The sequence below is a fragment of the Triturus cristatus genome, chromosome 1_1 (assembly GCF_964204655.1).
Source record: "Triturus cristatus chromosome 1_1, aTriCri1.1, whole genome shotgun sequence".
Lineage (NCBI taxonomy): Eukaryota > Metazoa > Chordata > Amphibia > Caudata > Salamandridae > Triturus > Triturus cristatus.
Window position 1 is genome coordinate 54,476,103 of NC_140579.1, and position 20,046 is coordinate 54,496,148.

The 20,046-nt window shown below is 45.1% G+C and overlaps 1 protein-coding gene across 26 annotated transcripts in view; it reads left to right on the forward strand.

The window, feature by feature from the left end:
- The first annotated feature begins 290 nt into the window (after nt 1-290).
- LOC146869369 (stAR-related lipid transfer protein 3-like) overlaps nt 291-20,046 on the forward strand; it is a 138,585-nt gene continuing 118,829 nt past the window's right edge. For 3 of the 26 annotated variants that reach the window (XM_085653874.1, XM_085654775.1, XM_085599645.1), the window contains exon 1: nt 291-428. The gene's annotated coding sequence lies outside the window, so the exon portion shown is untranslated. Of the gene's footprint in view, nt 532-5,162; nt 5,504-8,555; nt 8,671-15,950; nt 16,043-20,046 lie in introns of those variants that run through there. The other 23 variants (XM_085653461.1, XM_085654540.1, XM_085653792.1 and 20 more) reach the window with 17 other exon arrangements.

The window sequence follows — 20,046 nt, forward strand, 5'->3', positions numbered from 1 at the left end:
AAGCGCTCTGATGCCTTGGGGTCGAGTTCGCGCTATATAAAACTGCAAAAATGAAGGAACCGTTCATAGCCAGAAAGTAAACTGCCAAACTCTTCTGCTCATTGGACCAGGGCAACGTCCAATGTCTGTCCTCGATATCTTTCATCTCACATTGAACACAGCCATGGAGAGGACCGGAGAGGAGACCGATGCACACTCGTTCTCATTGGTTGGCTGTCCTCTATTCATTATTCATGGATTCACTGTAATGTTCGCAGGGATCAAGCACTGGGGCGATAACTTCCGGTATTATTTCTTCCGGAGCGAACGTTACGTTTCCAACTCCCTGTCAGTCACAAGAAATGAGCTCTCCCATTCGCTGACCCTGCAGACCCGGAAGCGATGCAGAATCACACACGGATATTCTGAAGATGACCTGCGGGTGGCAGGTAAAGTGTGGAGTTTGAGACTGGATCTGGCAGGATGCCGACGCTTTTCAGTTTTAGCCAAATATTTGTTATCCCACGATGGGATTTCTTATTGTCAACAAAGGTAATACTTAAAAATAATAATTGAAGGACAGTCTCGTTTTATGGGACATAATATATGAAACTACTGGAATTGTTTATGTGTACGTGCTCAGTAACCTTTGGGAATCTGTTTTCGTAGGAGAGCGGTGGTTTTTGTAGGCTATTGTTCCTTCTCCGCCTCAAAGAATGCAGCTCCCTATCATTCGTTGGTTCTTTTCTGCACCTTTGCAGACTAGACTGAAGGAATTAACAAGCATTGGCATACCATAGCCAATAGGTCTCGCCTTTGGGACCTTATAAGTGTTTAGCCATGCAACAGTTGATGTTGTTGCACCAAGGATATTGTGCTGGATAACTAAACACTTATAAGGTCCCAAATGCGAGACCTATTGGCTATGTCAATGCTTTTTTTTACTTCATACAAACATTTGGCCTACGTGTTAGTCCATTTGTCTCAAATTCTGTTTTGTACTTCCTGGTAGCCTGGTATTGGAAGCTCTGCTTTCCCCACCCATATGCAGATATTCTGCACTGAAAAGCCAACAAAAAGAATGAGGGAAATATGTGCCTCTGAGACTGGCCAATCTTGAGGTCCTATACTTGAACCAATCAGTTGGACTTTTAACCAAGCACACTTTGCATGCGTGGGCATCTATCTGCTAATTGCAAGGTAACTAACAAAAAAAAATCTCAAATCTTATAATGCAAGTCTTCTGACTAAGGACCAACACTGACTGGCGTCTCATAGGTGACATGGTCTATGAGCATTGTGTTTGTTCGGTTTTGTAATGCTGATGGAAATCGTATGTTGCATATACATGAAAGTGGTTTATAAACTGACACTTTAAAAATCATCACAAGCTCTTACACAGACATGACCCGCCAAAATAATTTTAGTGTGGGTAAAAGTATCGCATTAGTGGTACCTAAACACATGAGTGAAGTAAGTTATTCACTACTGTGTAAACAAACACTACCAGCATGCAGAAAACAACAAAACGTCAAAGAAATGATAGTATAAAAACGTTGTAAAAGTAGTTCACTGTGGCGCCTCATTTTGGCATTCTACAACATTTACCTATTCCGTACTTCTCCAGACTCCCTTACACAGCTTGAAGGTCAACATGGGTTGTATTAAGCAAAGTAAAAGAGCAGAAAGAGTTGGCTGCATTTTCATGGTTTCTTAAAAACAGACCTGTGGACATTGAGTTTAGTTCTTTATAAACATTACCTGCTTTGAAACAAGCTGTGGGCCCCTGAACTAGTACAAGGTTTATGCCTGTTACGCAAGTGTGGTTCATTTATTATGATCAATAGAGACACTGAAGGCCTTGTTTCTCCCCAGCTGAAGAAAAACACACCTTTCCTACAAATATGGCATAGCTCTTCTGGCATTTGGGTGCAGACAGGAAACCTCGAAAGGAGAGAGTGGGAGTGAGAGAGCGGAAGGGTGAAGGGGCGGGTGAGGAGCCAGGGAAGGGAGATAGATTGGAGAGGTAAAAAACAGTGACAAATAAAATAAAAAGACTGGAAAGATAGATGAGAAACTGTAGAGAGGCATATTAAAGTATGCTACAGCGCGTTTTTAAAATACCATGGATGCTGCACAACCCATGAGCGAAAAGGTGAAGGTAGATGGGATAATAATGCAGTCCCGTGATGCTGAAATGCACACTGACAGCATGTAGGGCCCTGATACAATGGGGGAGTTGGCTCTTCAGCTATTCTAGGTGGTAATGCTCACGTGGGGGAGGAGGGAAAAGTGTCGCATTTCGTCAACTTTCTGCTGCTTTTTGCAGGGGTTGTCGCACGGTTTTTCCTCCTACTAAAATTAAGTGGAGTGTACTGGGGCGAACAGCATTTCGTGAGAATTACAAAATATCTTGCTCGGTGCTTTGGGCATGCGCTGGTCGGTGTGTAGGTGCGGTGCTGGGTTTCTGCAGAGGAGTGATGCGCTGCTGAATTGAGTGGTGGGGGAGAGAGTTGGGATTGGGAGGGCTGGGGGAGCAGTAGCCTCGCACGCCTCTCAGGTCAGCTGCCCAGGCAATTAAAAAAAAAAAATCTAGAATCCCACATGTTAAAATCAAACTTGGCAAGTGCATGCACTGCCTAAGCTCACTTGGGACGAACAGCATTTCGTGAGAATTACAAAATATCTTGCTCGGGTATTTGTAAAACGGAGGCCCGCTCCAGGGGCACTTATTGTAATGCGGCCCCTGGTCCTTACTCCGCTGGCACGAGCCGGTATATCTCTAGTTTTTATTCACTGTTTCCCGTTACTCGCAGCTTGAGGAGGCTGCGAAGCTTTGAACCTGAGCCCAATACCAGGCTGCCAGTGCTGCCCTGAAGGCGATGTATTCTAAGGTTGTCACAAGTAAAGCTCGTTGGCTGTACAGTCACTGCGAGGGGGCATCCCATCATGGGCAGTTATTCATTGCTGAGCACTTTGTTTTCTGAGGCTGTACATTGAATTTTTGCTGCGGTGTGGGGTGACAGCTTTGAGCAACACCCATCTGTCTGATGCCCAAGTGACCCCACCAGTGCTCGGGACTCACATGAATCATTCCAAGCAGAGCCTTTGCTGTCTCCTGCCCTGTGCACTGGGCGCCACGTTGTTTATGGAGCGAGCAGTGTGACAGGCTGTGAAAGACTGTTTCTTCGATGTACTTGAGCGTGCGTGTGAGCCCTGCGCATTGATGGTGGCCTGGCCCCTGTCAGAAGAGCTACATACCCGCGGTACCTCTGCACGCCGGGGGCTGGTTTAAGATCTCTGTGCAGGCATGCGCCTGTTCCTGGCAGAGAGAGCGTCAGGGGTCAGGCAAGAAATGGCGCAGGACGGCTGAATACCAAAGACAACAAGCATTGGCCGCGCGGCAGTAAAAGTAATGCCGCGCGCCCGTAAAAGCGAAAGTCATTGCGATCGCTCTAAAAGCCAAAGTGATCGCGATGACGCACTAAAGCACGAGTTTTCAAAGTGCTGCTGAAGGCTAGCCGTTCGCGTGTGAACGCAAGCGCTAGGCCAGCCAGCAGCACTTTGAAAACTCACCTCCAAAATGTCTCTCCGAGCCAGCGCATGTGCTGGGCTCAGCGAGACCTAAAAACGTGCCTGCAAAGTGTATGCAAAAGCGAGCCGCTCCAGTGATTGAATCCGATTTGCATGAGCACGGATTCCATGGAGTTTCTGCTTTTGTACCGTACGAACACGTTGATGAACTGATTTGGAGTATTGTTTTTCAGTCCGTTGAATTCAAATCTGAAAAGACGCCCCGTGCTTCATTTGAGCGAGTGAAAAAACAAAATCCTGTGCATGTTTACATGCACCAACTGTTCTGCAATCCTCGAAACCTTGCAAAGAAAATGATGCAATTTCATTTTTTTTCGATGCATGATTCTCTAAGCCTAAAAAAACAACTCTGTTGGTACTACCGCTGCAGAACAAACTGTTGCAAACAGCATACATTGCAACATTTTAGAAGAGGAAGGTGGTAGAACTTGTATTGCAGTCTGCATAGGGTCATTGGCATGTATGGGACTTGCAAGTGTGCTGCTGCCGGATTGGATGTGAGAAATGCAAATATATGTTTTTTCCTTACCTGTCAAGACCACTGAGAAAGCGCTATGGCAGGCAGAGAGAGCGTGACAAGAATGTGGTGCACTTGCCTGCAAGAGCATGTTACTGTCCGTGTATAATCTGAGTTTTTCAAGACCAGTGCCTGCCGTCAGAAGCTCGCAGAGGAATCGGGTTTTTGCATGCAGGAATCGGGAGGCGGGAGACTAGACTTAAAATTGTTAGTCTCCCACCTGATTTGGGAGGGTTGGCATGAATGAAACCAATCAAGTTCTTCTGAAGCCATGCAGCATATGTAGTACTGTAACCAGAGGAGGTAACTCTGTGGGGGCCACAAGACCTCTTTGTAAATTAATTGAGGCCATTGAGGTATCTGCCAGGATCATTTATCCACAACCTAGGCGCTACCATTATAAACCTCTGATGAAGGAACTTTACTGGCTTCTAGTGGAGCAGCAATCCATGTTCAAAATAGGTTGTATCATTAGGTCTCGCCTAGGCAGCATGCATGTGCTGTCTCTCCGAGACTTCAAGTAATCTGAATCGGGGTGAAACTCCCGGGTAATTTCTCCTGCCGCTTGCCATTTGTTAACTGTGGCAATGCTCTTCTTAGCAGGCTTATGGTTGGCTGTGGATGCAATAAGTCACTTCAGTTTTTTCCAGAAGCAGCACCGCCTAACCACAGTTTTTGTCTGCTTTTGTGTTTTAATTGTGTCCGAGGGGAACTTTTATTTAGGATTTTTGCAGCCCAGCATGCTCACTTACATGCTTTGATGTGTATAGCGCGAGCACGGCGCCCGCTTCCATTTAAGTTGATTGGCTTTTGGTTTCACATCTGTTTAGTAGCACAGGCACGCTTTCATGTCAGTTTAGTGCTTGTTTTTCTTGTAAGTAGTTTTGTTGTACTTAAGAATCTTAACTTATGTGTGACCGACTGCTCTTAATATAAGTTACGAGATTTTGAGCTATTGACATTTTGCTCCTACAAATGTACAGTCAGAGCTCCATAACAAGACGAGCTCCAGAGGGAAAAGCAACAATGCCTTGCTGCGAATGATTTCCTGTTTGTTTTCTCCCCAACTCAGTCTTTCCATGGTGTTGTTTAGAGGTGCCGACTGCTTCCAGCACTCACTGGGACCATCACACAAATTAAAGCCCTACTCACAAGCGTTTGCCACGCCCACTACGAGGATCTGACCTTGCCCCTGATATGCACACATAAGTCTGCTTGCACAATCGCGGTTAGCCTTGAACATTGGAGAACAATGAACTATTCTTATATGGCATCCATGTTTCTGCATTGCTAATCAGCTGCAGTGTTCCTGGTTGTAATGCCAAGGTTTACTGCTGATGGTGCGGGCGGACTGGTATTACTGCCCCTTCTGGAAACGTCTGTGGCACCTCCGGTTGATCTGTGGGTTGATAGGTAAGCTCAATCTTTCAAAATCAGCTGCAGGCATGTGTAGCAGTCTGGTAGCCTAAATGTCATTTATCCTTGATACAATTGGCCCGGCATGTGGTCGGGTTAGCTCCTAGCATGATAACAACGAATCCTGCTAAGATAATAATTTTTACCATAATGTGCTTGTGTTTTAACTCACTGTGATGTTATTGGCAGAAAGAATAGTCCAGGAGATCCGTAAATAATGCCCCTGCATACCATGGTCACTACTGCATGACGGCAGAAGATTCTAGTTCAGAATATATGAGTAGTAGGCAGCCCTCTCTTTCAAAATGTAAGAATGCCACCTCTGGAGTGAACCACACGCTGCACCGCTCCACACGCAGGCCAATCAGTCCAATAGACCTGCAGGGGTTTTACTCCTCGGCTTCACTGTTTCACTTCAAATATAATCATATAGTGGGGTTGTGCTGGGTGTGACCTGCTTCCACCAACCATCTGAAGGCACTTGAAGTGGAGACATGTTTATTGTCGGTGGATGTGGTCAGAGTAACAAGACCACACTGAACACACTGCAGACCAACAGTCACAGCATACTGGACACACCGTTGAAGAAGAGACACAGCAAGAGACTTAGATACATATTAAGTTGGGAAATATAGTGTTCCGGTCACATGGACTAATCTGGCGGCCTTACCCATCCTTACTACAGACACACCCCTCTCTCACTTTTCTTCATTATGTCCCTCCTTTAACACCCATTTTGAACCAATGTTACAATTTTGACAACTTTCTGTTAAAACAAAACCCACACACACGTCGGGAAGCTTAAAGTCCAACTTGTGTATAATACAAAACATCAAAGAAGTACAGTAAAAGATAAAAGATAATTAGCAACCATATTCAGCTTAACAGGAAGCTGGAAACGAGAATAAAACAACCACCATAGTTGATTAAATTGTTTCTACATTCAGGATTATGTATGAAGTTACTAAACACTACTTTTACATAGGAAGACAAAACATGTTTCCGACAATTTGTTGTCCGGCTGCTCTCCTGAACCCCCTTCAGTACCTCCTTTGACGTGGCTCTCACTGATCTCCCCATGTAATGACACCTGATCTTGAAAGCCTTATGGTGCCCTTAGTAGAGTCAGGAAATAGCCTCCAAAGCTATTCATTGTTCTGTACTATAAGCGCTCCAGATTCACCTCCAAATAATATGAACTCTATACCTTCCATTCCACTCCCATGTATATTTTTCCAAGCCTATTTGATAAATGCTTTTTGTCCGGTGGCCATGCCGTACTCTAAAATGACTTGAGGGAATTTGGGATTATCTTTCTTACCTTTTTAGGTCGAGGGACCGTCCGGTCTGCCGAAGGCAGAACCGGAAGTCCGGAGATTTAATGATTCTTAGAGTGGCCATTTAGCCCGCCTCTCTTTTTGCTTCTCCTCCATTGGCTGGCTTCCTAAACGGAGGGCAGCTATTTGAGGAGAGAGCCGTCCCTCCAAATAGGCTCCGTCTTTTTCAGATTCAGGGGCGTGTTCCGTGCTCTTCTTTCCACTTTTTAGCCACGCCCTTTTTTAGGCGTGTTTTTCTCTCCTCCAGCCAATGGCAAGAGGAGAGAAAAGAAAAACACGCACCCGAATCTGAAACCGCCGCTGCGTTTCTCCGCGGCATTTCTGCTTCGCCTCGGAGAAAGGCAGTGGTGTGCTTGTCCTCTCCCCCTGCTCTCTGCTCCCTTGGTTTGAAGGTGCTAATGAAGCCGTGCGGTGTTGCCTTTATTGCAGTTTCCCCACTTCTTTCGAGTGCGGTCGAGTTGTGGGTGCCACGCTCTCTGCAGTCCTGCTACATGTATCGCCGTTTCCAGCCCTGCTTTCAGTGCCCACAACAAGGCGTGATTGCTTGTTTCCGCGCAAGGCCGCGCACTCTCGTCTAGATTGTGTCAGAATGCACTGAAGCATGTAGGTCTCAAAACGAATGCGTACATCCCTATACCCTGGCCCTACAATAGACATTAGGATAATTATAAAGAAGTTGTTAAAACGATCCTGTTTCCGAAGCTAGACAATAGTTGTAAAGTCCGAACATTAAATAAAGCGCTAAAATCAGAGGATGCCCTGTTCTATATAGTGCTACTAATTCTCGGTGTCATTCAGTTGCAGACGAGCTTCCACATACCTGCCTACCTCTGTCAATCCGGCTTCTACGCCAGTAGAGCGGAGGAGCGTGCCTTGTGACAGCGCTTGTCACACGGCAGCCACATGGCGCAGTGTAAGTATTAGCAGCCCGGCTCGCGCAAACGGCGCAGAAGCTCCGGTCAGACACCGCTTCTGCTCCCGTGCAGGGCGAGGCTTTCACCACCCTCATCAGAATGAGCACGTGGCTCTCACAAAAAGCCCTGCTCCCTAGTTAGAATACATACCACTGGGGAAAGCGCATGATTATGGTAATCCGCAGGATCGACTCTCCGTACTCCCGGGCTAATGGTTAGTTGGCAGATGCCAAGAAACTGACAGATCACTTGAGGTCCACGTGCGCGCTTTTCTAACACTGGGAGCGCGCGTGCTTAAACACTTACAATGTGTAGCTGTTTAAAAGAGGTCCATCGGCAGTTCTACATTGGGCATGATTCATGAAAAATGGCTAGAACACAAGGGGTGTTGGGGGGGCACCCTCCCGTCTGTACACTCCGGGGGTCTACCTCCTACATTGTGCACTCCTCTCCGATATGCCACCGAAATCAAAGATGTGCAAATTATTCATAAATGCAATAATGGGGACACAACGTGTTACATTGAACATACTACTGAAATTCCTATTACCTATACCGTATTCCCATTAAAATATCCCAAACAATCTGCTTCTTCTGCATTTTGTGTGCCTGACGCATTGATTTGATGTTGTTACCCTGCACTGTTTCGCAACTTCACCCGTGCAATGCAACGAACTATAGGAATTGTTTGTTTGAAAGTGATGCCATGCGTGGATAGTTGGCCGGGGCAGCTGCCCTGGAGTGGCACACCGGCCGGGGAATGGCGAATGGCTCACCGTGTTTACTCTCTCTTCCCAGGCTTAGTTCCATCATGGAGGATGTCGGGCCTCAGAGGGGCACGTGGACTGGCGATGCTAAGGCGGTGCAGCAGTGCCTGACGGACATGTCTATTTCTCTAGCCAGCTCTGTATGTGTAAGTCAGTGGCTCTGTATGTGGATGTCTGTAGCTCTGAATATTTGTGTGGATAGCTCTCTATCTGTGTCTGGCTGACTCTGTATGTGTGGCTCTGTATGTATGTCTGGGGGATACACTTTGTATGTGTGTGGCTCTGTGTGGGTGGTTCTGTATGTGTGTGGGGTTGGCTCTCTCACTACGTCACTCTCTCTCCCTAACTCTCTCTCTCACTATCTCTCACTACCTCACTATCTCTCACTATACTACACTCTCTCTCACTAACTCTTTACCTCACTCTCTAACTCACTACTCAACTCTCTCTTTCTCACAGCAACACAATATCACTACCACAGTAACTATCTCTCACTATAACACACTACTTAAAAACTTCACTCTCTCTCTATCTCACTGCCTCACTCTCTATCACTACATCACTATCTATTTCTATCTCACTCTCACTACCTAACTATATCACAACACACTCTCAAAACTTCACTACATCACTCTCTCACTACCTCACAACGTCACTCTCTCTTTCTAACTCACTAATTCACACTCTCTATCTCACTACCTCACTCTCTCTCTCTCTCAAATACACTAAGTCACTTACACTCACTCTTTCACTACCTCACTCTATCTCACTACTTCACTACATCACTCTCTGTTTCTATCTTAATACCTCACAACATCCCTCAGTACCTCACTCTCTCTTTCACTACCTCAGTCTTTCTCTATCTCACAACATCACTCACTGTTTCTATCTCACTACGTCAGAAAATACCTCTCACATTTACTAACTCACTCTTTCACTACCTCACTCTCTATCTACCTCACTCTCTCTCACTACATAACTCTCTATACATCACTACTCCCCTCTATATCACTACCTCACTATCTCACTACTTCTCTCTCTAAAAAGATCACTACCTCACTACATCGCTCACTCTCTATCTCTCTACCTCACTCTTTCTATCTCACTAACTCACATTCACTGTCTCTTTCACTACCTCTCTCTATCTCACTACATCACAACACCACTCTGCTTACATCTCACTACCTCACAACATCCCTCTCCCTCACTACATCACTGTTTCACTACCTCACTCTCTCTCACAACATAACTCTCTCTACCTCACTACTCCACTCTATCTCACTACCTCACTATCTCACAAATTCTCTCTCTCAAAACATCACTACCTCACTCTCTAGCTCACAACCTCACAACTTCACTCTCTCTCACTACCTCAATCACTCTCTATCTCACTACCTCACTCTTTCTATCTCACTAACTCACTTCCACTCTCTCTTTCACTACCTCTCTCTCTATCTCACTACATCACAACATCACTCTATGCTTATATATCACTACCTCACAACATCCCTCTCCCTCACTACCTCACTCTTTCACTACCTCACTCTCTCTATCTCACTACCTCACTCTCTATCTACCTCACTCTCTATCTCACTACCTCACTCTCGCTCACTACCTCACTCTCTATTTCAATACCCCACTCTCTCTCTCTCTCTCACTATCTCTCTGCTAATGCAATAGGTATCACATATGCAAAAAAAGATAATGCCAATAGAAATGACAATGCCATTTATTTAGGGATAAGAAAATAATGAGCAATACCAATAGCTCTACCTATAATATTGCCGAGACCATTGCATTGTAAATGCTTGTTGCAAATGCAGTGCAGTAATTGAATAAGTATCTAGAGGCAAAAGCTGATCCCAACATGTGCAAATGCTAATTACTTATGAACCACAAGCGCCCACAAGGAGCTGAACATGGTGAATTGGCATTTTGATTTAAATTGAAAAATATCCATACCTGACATGGCCGAGTGAATTATTCAGAGGAACCAGAAGGAAGATTTGTATGTTGTAAACCAAATGTTTTGGTAGTGACATCGTTGGACATTTGGGATGTTAGTCCTGCGAGAATGAGTGAGGGCAGAAAAGGGCCTGCCTTCACATAAGGCAGGTAACGTGGATTCTTATGGGTTAACTTATTAAGAAAGTATTAATGGGTTAGATTGTGATAATTTGTTAAGTACAGAGTGTGGGTTTACGCACCTCTTGCAAGTATTCAAAACGCATAAATAAAGGCATTGTTATTTACAATGCCAATAGCTCAAACTCTTGCAAATGCGAGACCTATTGCATTGCAAATGCTTGTTTTTAAACAGGCCCCAAATACCTATCCTCTAGGATTCACAGATCCTCCCTGAAGCGCACTCTCAGATCTGCGCAAATGAATCTATTTGTGGTCCCTAGATTCAGACGTAAACGGACAGGAGGTTCACGTTTTTCCATACAAGGACCCCAATTTTGCACTTCATTGCCCATTCCCATCAGACAAGAAACAGACTACATGTGTTTCAGAAAAAAGCTGAAAGCATGGCTCTTCACCCATGCATATAGCTAGACACAGACCCTTATCACTGGTGGCCTCCTAACCCAGCACCAAGAGACCTGTTGGTGTACGTGCGCTTTATAAATCTCCCTTATCATAACCTCAAACTGCTCCTAAAATCACTCTGTCTAGCAATTGTATCACTGCACACATCTGTATATTCGTGTATAGTATGAGATTGATTTAAGGTGTGATAAGTGTGTTTTATGAACTCCCTATACTTACTAATCAAACAACTGAACTGTAGGAAAGTGGATTATTGTATAGTAAATAATAATTCCTATTTGTAAAGTACGAACATATCACCCATGTGGGTTTCAAGGCTCTGGGGGCCATTGGGGAGATTAAGTGACCTATTGCCCAGGCTCACATGATGCTGAGCTGTCGCTGGGCATCGAACCGTGAGCCCCGCACTCCGGAGTCAGCCAGTCTGGCTGCTCTGCTACACCTCTGTGGTCAGGCTGGTTAGATTTCACTATGCAATACTCTCTCAAAACCCAAAATAGGTTCTTTGGATTCCCACTAATAAATCCCTAGCTCAGTACTGGTAGTGTGGCACAGAGCAGTTAGGCTTTACTAAAGAAACCGGTGTTAAGCATTTCAGAGTACCAACATGGACGATAAATAATTGACATGACTAAAAATAAATTCTACACCAATTTATAAACATAAAGTAGATATTTATATAAATTTAGACCTAAACAAACACAATCTGGTCAGTATAACTGGAGTTATGTAGTTTAGAATGAAAAATAATTCAGTACTGCAAAACTTTAACATGGTGGTCAGTGGAGATAAACACTAGTGACAAACAGTCACTTACCGGTCGAGTCTAGTGGAAACCACTAGGGGGTAAGGTGATGTGTGTCCCAGGACCAGGCCACTACATTCATTTCGATTTTACCTGGTTCGGAGGGCCCAGGTGCAAAGTTGTTCTGGCTGTCCCTGGTGATGAAGCAGGTGCCACGGGGGTACTGGTATTACCGCTTAGGCGGTGCGGGGGACAAACGGATGCAAACGCTCAACAGGGCCACTGAGGTGGCGGTTTGAAGATGCTGCAGGGTTCCCTCAAGACATAGCATACAACAAAGTTAGCGGTAGGAGGACTGGCCACCAACAGGCCTTAGGAGCGGCATGCTCCACATGGAATTATTTTGGCATCCTGTAGTCTGGGGGAAAACGATAGCCTCCTGTTACTTGCTGGAGGTTAGGACTACGTTTTCCACAACTCACTGGAAGATTTACTTTTCGACGGGACTGATGGCCAGTGATTTATTGGTTCTGGGCACGTTTTGTAGCTGCAAGGGACTAGTGCTTCTAGTCCAGGGGTGTTCTGAGTTTACTTTGGCTCCAGAGGGGTTCCTGTTGCTTGAGTAACCGAGCTCTCTTGCAGTACTAATTGAGCTGTTGTGCAGTTACAGAGTGGTTGCCACAGGTGAGGGTATCGCGCCTTTGCTTTCTGCAGGTCCTGAAGTAGCAGACTCGTCTCTTTGTCCTTGGTTGCAAGTCGAATCGGATCTGAGGTTCTGGTGCCACGGGTGCCCCTTAAATCCTATAGTTAAGGGTATTAGAGGTGTGGGTGCAAGTAGCCGATGGGCTACTATCCCCAGCAGCTAAACCGCCCCTGAAGTGACCACATCTGGAGCAGGTGTACTACCTTTTCTACACAGAACCACTATTCTGCCTCTTTTAAAAATTGCAGAAATGTTCCTTGGCTGTACAGACCAGGTAGCCCACCTTAGGGGCATGGCTAGCCTTCTTGGGTTGTACAGCTCCTGACTACCTAATTTGTCTTCTTGTCAGGAGGCAAATGTACCTCTTGGTCAGGGGGTTGGCTGTTCCCTCCTGGGAAGCAGCCTGAATGAATATCTGAGGCAGTGTAAGTCTTGATGTGTCACTTCACTAGCCATCCTGTCAGGTATAGAGGTGTCACCTCCTTCCCAGACAGGCCTTAGTTTCTGACTCTTGGGAGTGTTCACACCTTCTGGCAGGGGGTTAGATTCCTGTCTTGGCCGCAGCAGCTGTAGGCTGGCAGCCAGGGTACAGAAAAGGCTGGGGCAACCACATAGGCAACTTCTAAAGTAGCCACCTGGGTGCATGTCCTATAAAATCCGACTTTAGAAAATGTTGGGTTTGAGACAAGTTGTCTGATACCAAACGATATATATTTCAGTGAGACCATAATGGCGTTGGCAGCCTATTTTATGCTATGCCCCCTGAACACTTTTATAGTAGCCCTTAATAGAAAGATGCAACTATAGGAACATGTAAGCTTGCACTTATATGTCCAGACATTTAATATAATGAACCCTGCCTTTTTGGCTCTAGAGGCCTACCATAGGGGTGACTGACATATATTAAAAATAGTGTTGTGACCATGCTACTCATTTTGACAGAGAAGCTGAGTTGGAGCAGTTTGCATAGCTTCTGCAATCTGCAATGGCAGGACTGCTGTCATCTGTTAACTTGGGCCACACAGGGTGGCACAGCCAGTGCTTCAGGCCCTGGTGACCCCTTTAATTCTAAATGCCCTGGGTACCACTGGTACTACTTACCAGAGACTTTTAAGGGGGCTAGATTCCTTGCCAATTGGAGTTACCACTTCACATACATCACTTTTAGGGAGACAGCACTGGCAATCGGGCCTGGTTAGGATGCTCCAGTGCACTTTTAAAACCATAACCATCAGCATTGGAGAAAAAAGTTTGGGGACACTTTCATGCATGAATACAAAGCACTGACCTCTGGCGCTAAGTGGAAGAGAGAAGGCTGTAACTCTAAAGTCTCTGCATTGTTTAGTGTGAGACTAGGGATCATGGGTCCTAATCCCGGCATCCCCACTTAATCAAATTATGTAATCCAGGTCTTACTGCTGTATTTCACTGCACATTTTTCTGTTAACTATCCAGTTTGAGAGCTCATTGAAGTAATTCCATACAAGATCTATCCTATACAGAACCTTACTTATATATTTAATAGAAAATCATCTTCCTTCTCATCTAGGACCAATATAGGCTATAGAATTAGACAACATAAACGGACACATTTTGTTAAACTCATGGCAAGGTTGCTAGTGCATGGGGGAATTCTTGACTTGCATATATTTACATATATTTACATACATTTACATATATTTACATACAGTAAATATCACTGAATTGAGTGACAATCGGGTACTTAATTTAGAAAAAATGTTGAAAAGTGCATTTCATTTTACAGTGTCTCACAGTTTTTTGTACCATTTCTTACCTGATTTACATCTATTGATGGCTCGACTCATGCTTTGGCTCTTGGAACCAAACCAGGCACTTGGCTGTCTGTGCTCCCCCCAGACATTTTGGGCCATATGTAGGGAGCATCACATTTACCGATTCATAAATACCGAATTTTACCGATTCGGTATTTATGAATCGGTAAATGTGATGTAGGTAATCATTCGGTAAATTTTACCGAATCGGAAAAATTCGGTAATTATGAATCGGTATTTACCGATTCGGTAATGAGGCATACCTTCCCATTGATTCCTATGGGCCTCCAGGCCCATAGGAATCAATGGGAAGGTATGCCTCATTACCGATTCGGTAAATACCGATTCGGTAATGGGGGGAGCATATTCAAGGGTGGCAGGGTGTCACATTGACACCCTGTTGCACCCCTGAATCTTGCATGTGTGCACATGTGGCGCACATACATGCCCTAAGGGCATGTATGTCTGCCACATGGCACTCTTAAATCTGCAAAATATTACTTTTTGCAAGGTATTCGTTATTTATCACCAACCTGTATTTGGTGGTAAATAACGAATTTCTATTACTAATTGTCACTCTTTAAAGTGCTCCCTACATCTGATTTCAGGATTCGGTATTCACCGAATCGGTATTTTACCGATTTCTTAATTTCCGATTCGGTAAATACCGAATCCAGAAATCAGCCCCCTACATCGCAAAAGCCTAAATACCGGTCGGTAACGGGATATTTACCGAATTTCGGCCGTTACCGACCGGTATTTGGCTTCCTACATGAGGCCCTTTGTGTCTCCTACGGCCTTGGTAACAATGCCTTAAAAATAACCTTTAAGAACTTTCTGCTGCTCCATCTGAGTAACAGCACCCAAGGAAACATGTTCTTGGCCCTGTCTCACATAGCTTGATCTCAGCTAGTGACAACACTCTCAGCCCAGCTGTTGGTGAAAAGCCTGAGTTGTCTTTGTCCTCACTGGAGACAGCCCCCCTTACCTCCAGTCAGCCCCTTAATGTGTCTTTCTGATAGAAGTCCTTTGTGAGCGATCAGGACAGGTCTTTATGACTTCTAAATCTGCATGCAGTCAGTGAGTTCTCACCCTGTTCCAAGACCTCTGCAGCTCAAGGCCATTCCAAACAGCAATGTCACTTGTGATCTTCAATTCCAGGTTTGCCTTTCTCTGTAGAGGTGGTGGTCTTTAAAATCAATAATTACCTGATTCTATGAGAATGCTAATGGTGCATAACCTGAGAAGTGTATCCCGGCAAATGGAATGAATAAATGGGTGGATGAACTACAATTACATAAAATACTATATGGAGACCCATTTTAGGGGCTGAAGTGATGCTGTTGTGGCTAAGAAGAACTAAAAACGGGCCCTAGTTAAGAAGAGTGTGTTTGAGTCGCTTTCCGAATTTCAGGTGCTCAAGTTCCTGTTGAAAACTAATGATTCGAACATTATACGTGTTGTACATATGAGTTTTATTTGAGTGGCGTGAACCTTGCCAGAAGGCAGCGGAGTGCTTGCTGTACAGGGCTAAGGGCAGCATTACAGTCCACAAACAAACGGAGTCGTAGCTGGGCGTGGTTATTGCATTGTGATGTGGCGCTCTTCAAACCGGTGTATCTTTTTCTAAAGGGGTGCAAGGTTGGACCTGTCTTGATGGGGAGAGAGGCATTGTTCCGGACACTGGTGCGCATTCTAGGATTGGGGCTCTTTACTTGCAAACTGTGAGTAACGTTTATGGTTGGACCAAAGTATGATGTTACCAAACTACAATTCCTAGTCCTTGTTGCCCCTTTCGGCAGTCATTCTATCAGATTAAAACACCAAAACTATTCCTCCTTATGCTGCAATATTTTTTTTATTTATTTACTTATTTAGGAGTTTTTATAAAGTGTTTTATGTTGTTTCGTTACTTAAAAGAACTGAATGTGGAATGTTTTCACAGCAGGCAAAGAATAAATTCTGTGTAACAGGAAATCGTAGGCTGTACTAATGTGATGTCTCAGTGAGTAGACAAGGTGGACTGAGAGGTAGAATTGGAGTGCCCTCACAATCCCAGCCCGAATCGTTGGACCTTTAGCAGCGCCTGAAGACACAATCGCCAAATGTAGACAGTACCTGGACCATACTGTACACATACCTACAGCAGCTGTGGAAATGAGCCTTTTTAGGGGCTCACCGGTGCAGGGGTCACCCTTATCTTGTCCACGGGTCCTTAGACCAACAAAATAGAGATAACACGGAAGCTGAAATATCAAATAACAAGTTTATCAGTCACACATGAGTGGGTCTACATCAATATAGCACCCTCGGGCACTGTAGGAGGTAGTACATGGAATGCAGAAACCATGGGTCTTTTATACCCACTTTGTAGCTAAGTAAGCATGGAGACTCAAATAGAAGGTACAGGCGCACACAGGGATAGCTATTGACCAACATGGTCAGACAAACATTACTTAGTCAGCAGAGTGGGAGGAGAAACGGAACTGCATACATCAGTTGAAATAACCTGACAGTTACATTCTAAAGCAGGTGCATTCCAGCAGCTACAGGCCTTTCTGACCACACACATTGCTCTGGCACGGTACTGAAGGAGTTAACTACAATTGATGACTCAAGCAGAATAGAAAAGCAAGCAACAGTGAAGACGGAAGAGTCACATGGCTAACAAAATGGATGCGACAACCAGGATGGCTTCAGCTCATGCTAACTGCAATTTCTGTCGATTCCCACACCGCTACACAGAGAACCTCCTCTGCATCCAGTGGTACACTTCAAATTTGGCAGAAATTGTGTCACCCTAATAAAGGGCTAGCAAGAATGGGCAGCAACGTGATAAAAGCGTTGGCAAGACTCTGATTGTGAACTGGGCTTGGGAAAGTAGTGGTGGAAAAACTACACAGATTAGGGCAGCCAGCACCCTTTCTCATACCAGTGTGTGCCGAGAAGAGACAGCCCCATGATACGTGTTGGGTAAATATGCTGGAAAGCAAACTGAACAGGGGAGAGTTGGACAGAGATAAACATGGCAAAGTTTTGACCATTGTATGCTCAAGGCAGGAGTCTGTGTCGAGTCAAGGCAATGTCCTCCTTTCAGACTTTGTGTATTTAGGCATTGAGTGGGTGTAGGGTTTCTCCCCAGCCAATTGGTCGGTACTGTGTATGGGAACTCTTTCTGTCTGTTGAGGGCAGATAGGAATTATCCCATGTATTTGTGTTCAGAACAGGTTGCCAGAATGGCGAAAAATTCTTCCCAACATAAAACCCAGGCAGTAAAGAATTAAACTCTGGATGGGCTCAAACCAGTGCATAGTGTCAGAGTGGAATTCAGCCTCATATTTTAATATTTGTCCTGAGAGGAGGGGCTACAGTCAAGTCTCGGAGGTAGAGGCACCCCAGATACAGGCTTTGGAAAAAAGTTAGGCCCAATTCTTTTCTTTGTGGCTGGGTCGGAGTGGCCTACGGGGCTGTCTGGCAGTGCCAGAAGGGCTGGTCTGACAGTGCAGGAAATGAGGGGGATCTTGCCAGACCCTTTGAATTATGCTGAATTTGTCCTGGTGTAATTTGCAAACACTGGGACATATTCAGCAGCGTCCGTACTGTCTGCTTTCTATTTGGGGCAGCAATGTGCATTTTCAATTCAAGCTAGACCCAAGAAAAAAGGCCATCAGCCCTCCTGTTAGAGTATTATCCTGGCTGGGAACTATCTGGAGATGCATTATTTCGCTATGCTACTTTATGATTCAAAATTGTGACTGATCTCTCCAGCAAATGCACTAACCACAGGAGTTATTTTACCAATATTTTTATCCCCAGATATTTGTTGGGTACACAAATATATATGCAGCATGTCTTACCACATACGCATTATTTAAATGCAGCCTTTTTAACCAATTGAGCCGGAACAGATTTAATGTCTCCTTTGTTTGTGTTAGCTGCTTTGCAGCAGAGCTAAAAAAAAAAACAGTAAAAGCTGACTGTCTGGCTCTGCTTTTTATGACTCCGCCCTGGTTACTCTACCCCATTTCCATACCTTTACCCCCAATTTATGGCTTCCCCAAATTACATTTTTTTGCAATGTCAGCAATAAAGTGTGAGGGGGCAATTTCTGGGCCTGGTGTATGGTCTTTGTGGGCCATCATCTAATTCCTTACTATTACTACAAACATTGCCCATATGAAGCACATATGTATGCAGTCTCAGTTACCTTCCAAAACACCTATAGATCGTATGCAAGTGCCAAACTGCCCTGATGTGCAAATGTGGGCACGTTTTTTTTTTTTAGCTGCATGGAGAGCATGAAGGTACTGTTACATGCTAACGCTGCGGTATACAGACGCCAAGCAGACAGTAGAATGTGTGCAGGCACCTTGTGTACAATTATACAGGTATAGTACAAAGTGCTGCGTTCACTCTGTAGGCTTACAGCCCGCCACCTGGCTTTTTTATTTGTTCCTTCCATTGTCTTTTACAAATGCGTAGTTGCTAATAGTGAATCCTTCTTTGTCCCACCTTTGTGTTTAGTTTCCTCCCGCAGGGCAACTCCAAAGCACAAGTATCTTTATACTTTGGTTGCTTAAGTGTTTTTTTCTGTGGGACTATTTTTAGGTTGAGCTTACAGCGCTTGCGCTGTGGTGATCTGTGGTATGTACTTGTGGGGTTTGACTCCTCCCACGCCTTTGTATTGGCCTTTGTGTGTGTCCTGTAAAACTTGGAGCCTGCAAATGACTACTGGTGGGTGCATGTCCCACCTTTTCTGGGAAGTTAACTCCCATGGAGTACTGCCGTGGAAGTGAGCAGCCACGCGCACGCAGCCACGCGCACTCAGCCACGCGCACGCAGTCCCTGCATGCAGTTCTGACCTGGGAGGATGCCGTCCATGACTGCTTGTTCTCGTTGTGATTCCCAATCGCAACACAAACGCGTTGTAGAAAACCCCATGTTGCGTATTTGTGGATATAGTGTGTAAAATAGCACCCAGCACGGTCCCTTAAGACTTGAACGGTGTTTCCCAGACTTTTTAAGATGAAGGCTGCAGTACATGGAGGGGGAGGGACTCAGTGCCGTTGTTTCCTGTGGGGCCGTTCCTGCTAAGAGCCGATAGGGTTTATTTATTGTAGCTAATGGACGCCCACCCTCGGGCCCCAGGGGGAGGAGCGCCCTTTTCTGCCGGTGTTCTGAGAGTGGTTGCCGGTCCCACCCTGCTCAGTTCCTCAGGATGCCAATCCTTCCCACGCCAGGAATTAACTCTCACAGATTCAGGCATGGAGGTGCCGCAGCTCGAAGCAACAAACCCTATCCGTGGTGAGCCCCGTAACATCATGCAGTGGCCCAGGCCAACCTATGGCAATATTGGGGAGAATACATCCCTGCTTGAAGTAGGTCAGTGGCCTAGCTTGTGTATATCGGCGTACACTCTCGGTCTCTCACTCTGAATCCTCACGCTTTCCTCCAGTGAATACCTCTGTCTCAACATGTCAAGTAACCACCTCCCGGTATGTAAACTACATACATTCTATCACCTCCAGTGGGGGACAATCTCTCCTTCATCGAGAAATTAATGGAAATCATTTCCGGTAATGTCTATTCCGTAGTGTCCCAAATCTTCCTTGGTGATTTCAACCTTCACTGGTCTAACCCCAATGACAAAGCAGTCAATGCCTTAAATCTTTCCTAGATGATCACAAGCTGATTCAATACTGTGACCGGCCAACGCATAATAAAGGAG